Raw genomic sequence first — 5,398 nt, forward strand, 5'->3', positions numbered from 1 at the left:
TCCGGGTTGCTGTTAGAAATAAAGGACATAGCATATATAATGGCACCTAGTACAGTGCCTACTCTGTGACTCTGTGACATGTGTTCCCCATGTTAGCTACTGTTCATCTTTCCCTCTTCCTTAACAGTCTTCATTGTGAAGAGATTCAAGATAACAAAATGAATAGACATTAAAGAAGTTTACGAGTGATCCAATATCAATTTTAAACATGTATAGTGACTTTCAGTGACCATGTATAATTATACACTTGTATGTCTTTATAAAAGAAAAATTCTACCATATATCACTTCTGTTAAATAGCGCATAGACCAAAGGGCCATTTGAAAAGAACCACTGGAGATGCAGAACCTAGTTTTAATAAAACAAGATTCTGGATGACTGGAAGGTGAAAACAAAACTAATAGTTCCAAAGGTCATGATGAATGAATTAGGAAAGTAATCAAAATGGCTTAGCCAAGCACTGCTGTCATTCTTCATCGTAATGAATCTCTTAAAGAGTAAATAAAAGGAGAAAGATGAAAGTAATTATTGACTGTGTACCTAGTTATTGAAGCCACTGGTTATCTCCAAGGAATACAGTTCATAAAGCTGAGGCTGTAGGTGAATAAATATACATGTCATGCAGCTGCCTCAGCCCTGGGATCTATATATCATGTTTACATAGTGAGTGTACAAATACTTATATTTTAATGAATATGTTTTGCAGAACTCTGTCCCCCTGTTACACGCTGCTCAGTTTATACAGCGTTGTCTTGGGAGTTAGAAGGGCTAGAAAGAACCTGGCAATAGGTGTCAGAGGCTTGAGTCAGCTCCCATCTCTACCATTCCTTGCTGAATCAGAAGGCATAGCATGTCCTGGCCTACCATTGAACAGCAAATGGCATAGAGGAGAAAAATGTAGGAAAAGTTTTTAGAAAGAGTTTGAAAAAAGGAAGATGAATGATCTGCAATATTATTGCTATGAGAAATGTAATAAACATGTTCTGTGTATATTGCATTAGAGGATGGCTTATTAGAGCACATCTTTTTTTTGAAAATTTATTTATTTGAGAGAGAGAGAGAGAGAGCATGAGTGGGAGGGGCAAAAGGAGAGAGAATCTTAAGCAGACTCCATGCTGAGTGTGGAGCCTGACATGGGGCTCAATCTCATGACCCTGGGATCACGACTCTATAATCATGACCTGGGCCAAAACCAAGAGTTGGATGCTTAACTGACTGCACCACCCAGGTGCCCCACTGGTGAGATTTTATTTGCATCAACCCAGCAGGACACTGTTAGAGCTGGGGAGTCTCAGATCATTTTAGTGGTTGATGAAGAATATACAGATTAGCCTTGTCACTTTGTCATTTTGACTGGTACAGCTATTAAATAATCTTTTCTAGTAAGTTGTAACTTATTATATAATCATCGTATTACTTTACATTTTTAACTTAAAGGCATTTATAAATTCTGTCATGAAAATATTGTGAAGCCAGTATGGAAGTGTTATTTCATATTTCAAGAAGAGGTGACTTATACATATGCATATAAAATAGGTTATACAAAAAGTGATTTTATATATATTGTTTTTAAATACAAAATGAAGATATACATTGTTTTGTTACCAGATTTATTTTTACTCAAAAGTATTCTCTGAATAAGATTCATGTTCTTGCATATTCTCCCACATTATTTTTATAGGTTTTATGGATTCTGGAATGTGGATATACCATAGTTTATTTAACCAAACTCTATACCTGGACATCTAGGTCATTTTCATTCTTAAAATAAGCCTGTACCAAATATAGTTGTAGTTAATTTTCTGTGCTTCTCTATGATTCCTTTCTTGGAATTGATTCCTAGTAGTCATATTATGTGTGAGAAGTCAGAGCAATTTAAGGCAGAAAAATTTTGAATAAACCTGAAACTTTTAAAGAAATTGATGTTAGAAACAATAAAGAATAATAAGAACAATGGAAACTTTTTTGAAGCAGGGACACCTGTAAAGATCAGAGTAGGATATGTATCATGTGCCCAGAGAAGAACATTGTTATTACAGCCCATGGGAATTACTCAGTCAAGGTTATGATTGTAAAAAGAGCATTTTTTTAAAGAACTACTTGAAATTAAGGGAGTGGGTTTAAAACTAAAGAAAGGATGTGCTTTTCCCAGTAATAAAGCAACTATGTAGATATAGCTTTTGTGATGGGCTGGTGGGCTAAAGAGGACGGTTTGGAGAGTTTCCTAGAAATCATGGGACAACCTGTCTTGGGCTACATGTTTCTGTAGAATAATGGTTCTGACTCATGTGGAAGCAACAGGAAGAGGCATGTTTCCTAGCGACTATGTAAATTATTCTATGGAGTAGAGATTTTAAGAAGCAAATATTTCAGACCTTGACCACATAATGCAACAGAATTGACCTTTTTCAGAATGATTCTTTATTTTGTTTTTTGTAAGGGAGGATAATTTTAGGATTGGTTTAGATGTTATACATCCATCTTATTGCAGTTGATTCAATTGTATTCTCAAAATGTTGTTTTGGATTGACTGTTCTTCAGGCATATTTTTCTGTCTAGACATAACCTAAATGGCAGACAGCAAGAGGCTCTGTAAATATCACTTGTATCAAACCCAAAGGCAAGCTGGGGCCACGTATCTGTCATTTCTGTCACACTTACACAGGGAGTATGTCAATCTCGGCTTCCCTCAGCCCATCTCAGTATCAAGCCCTAAGGAATTTTAGCTGGAAAAAGTGACTACATTCAGTCTTTGTGTCAATACTAACCAAATCTATAAGGGTATTTAGCACTTTACCTTCTGTAGAGGGGGGGGGGGGATGAGGGATTAGTCAAACGTCTGCTGTTTGAACTCCTTGAGAAGCTACAGCCTCAGCCCTTTGAATATCCTCAAAACCCTTAAGTTATATCCATGTCTAATCGGGAGAGAATGTGAATTCTGTTTGTGGCTGTAGCAACCTCCCCTGACAGATTCTTCTCCTTGTTTCAGAGCTTAGCTGTTGACTGACATCTTGCTTTATTCTGGCACATAACCTTTTATCTAGAACTTGCCCCTGATAACCTGCCTCTAGGCATTGTATTGTCTCCTGCTACTCTGATCTATATTCTCAATAATGATATTCACATATATTGGACCCAGGGCACCATGTTGGTTTATATCTGCTGGGAGGCCATAAAGCTTTTTACCTCGTATCCTTTTGACCTTTGTCTCATCCATTGTGATATATTCTCATTTCCCCTTCTGTTTGCTTTTAAGATTCCAACACACCTAGTAGCAGAGGCATAGCAAGTTATATTAATGACAATAAGGGCATATAGTAGAAAGGCATATTGTATTAGTTGCCCAATCTTTTAAATATGAAAACGAATGATAAGTTTATTTATTGCAAATAATGCAATATTCATTTTCAATAACTGCTTTTCTTCATTATTTTCTATCACCAATTTCCCTTTCCATCAATGTTGGAAACACAATAGGAGGTCTTTTTTTTTTTTTTTAACCCCCTTCTGTATAATTATGTTTTGGCAGGTTATGGCTCTTTAAAATAACAGTCTGGAAATGCTAAAGGTATGGCAGTAGAAAAAGTGTGAACTATGTTTAATTTTGTTTGCTAATATTTATATTTTTTTCCTAAAATGATACTCATGAGGATATATTAAAGAGAAATATGCCATTCACTAGGGGGTACCTGAATCGAGGAAACGCCTTGTAGGCCAGATTCAATTTATACTTCTACAGATTTTGCTATTCTATTATGGTGGTGAGGTCTTTAAGATGAGGGGCAGAGGAGGAGAGAGAGAATATGATTATAGTTTATATCTTATAAGAATACATTTATTGTTAAGTAAATTAAATCCAGATACTTAAAATATTAGAATTGTGTGATGAAAAGCATTCAGATGCAGCATTTTACTTTTTTACATCACAAATAAGTATTTACATCTCAAATCAGTTAAAACTGTTCAGACATTTGTATTTTGTACTTGAAATTGAAATTGTTTAAATTGAAGGTAAGCATAATGAAATTCTGATCACTTTCAATAAACGCTATACTTAGTCATGTACTCTGATTAGGTAATGCTCTCTTTATGGTAAAAGCAAAGTTTGGCTTAATAGAAAGGGTGCTGGTATTAAAGTTGGAATATTTGGATTTAAATTCAGTTGGATTGTGTAAATTTACATGGGGTAAGTAATTTAATCTTTTCATACTTCAGTATCCTCATTTATAAAACAAGAATAATAATAGTTACCTCACTAGGTTATTATGGGGATGGAATTTGAACATAACTCATGGTGTGTAGTTTATGTGAATTTCTTTTTTCAGTTTCTAGAAATGTTTAAACATAGATAGGACAAAAAAAGCAGGGGTGTAGTGGAAAATTTTTAGGTGACCTTGAAAATCATAATGAACCTTACTATCTCTGACCAGTGGTTCCTAAATGGACCTTTGTTGTTACACTGTTTTTTTGTTCAACTCAATTTTATTGGAATTTACTATGATACTATAGTATGTCCTCAATGGTATACATAGGGAATGTGAACATGTGGAGGATGCATTTGCCTCTTTTCTGCCTTGCTTTCTTTATCCCACAGTGTACTGCCACCTTCTGACTATCTCATCTGGAGCTTGTCCCTTATCTCTGTCTACAATGGTATGTTCTCTAGTATCCTATGCTTTTTCCTTACTAGGGCACTCCATAACCTCTGATGTAAGACCTAGCTCAGAGGCTGCTGTGAGGGTAAATGAATACATTAAAGCACTTAGAACAGTGTCTTTGGATTAAGTAAGTGCTTATTAGATTTTAATTATTATTGTTTCTGCCCATTCTCCATGTGCTGGGGCTTGTTCTACTGGGTTGACCTCTCTGTTTGGGTTTTTTTTCTGAGCAGGACCCTTTGCCATCTGTGATGAATGCAAGAAAGGATCACAGCAAGGATGAAAGTCTTGGTATTTGGGTTAAAAACATCATTGGAAGTGACCTTCGTTAGATAAGAAACTACAAAGTTATCCATTGGATAAGCATATTTTGTACATGAAAGTACTGATAAATAAAATGTTATTTGCTGTTTGTCATAGGTATTTATTTTGTCATATTTTTCATATTTTATGTTTTGCAGTCAATTTGCATATACATATATATCAAAAACAACAACAAAAAACACCCAGAGTAAAAGCATCTATGCACAATCACATTCTTTCTCATTCTCCATATTATTCAGCTTATTTCTAACAAGAACATCAGAAAGTTTCTTACCATGGAAGAGTGACCTTTAAAAAAAAGATTTGACAACCAGATAAACTACACATCATTTACAGAGGGATTCAATGGAATTTACTCCATCTATTTCCCTGGCCTCTAGAGAAAATTATTCATTCTAGAAGGGCACAGCTGAATG

General features: G+C 35.1%; 1 long non-coding RNA gene across 1 annotated transcript; it reads left to right on the forward strand.

Annotated features, from left to right (window-relative positions):
- The first annotated feature begins 433 nt into the window (after positions 1-433).
- On the forward strand, positions 434-5,077 carry LOC140635018 (uncharacterized). The gene is made up of 3 exons (XR_012032369.1): positions 434-3,568; positions 4,595-4,653; positions 4,892-5,077. It is a non-coding gene; the product is annotated as an uncharacterized lncRNA (long non-coding RNA).
- Positions 5,078-5,398: the final 321 nt, after the last annotated feature.

This window comes from Canis lupus, chromosome 6 (genome assembly GCF_048164855.1).
Source record: "Canis lupus baileyi chromosome 6, mCanLup2.hap1, whole genome shotgun sequence".
Taxonomy (NCBI): domain Eukaryota; kingdom Metazoa; phylum Chordata; class Mammalia; order Carnivora; family Canidae; genus Canis; species Canis lupus.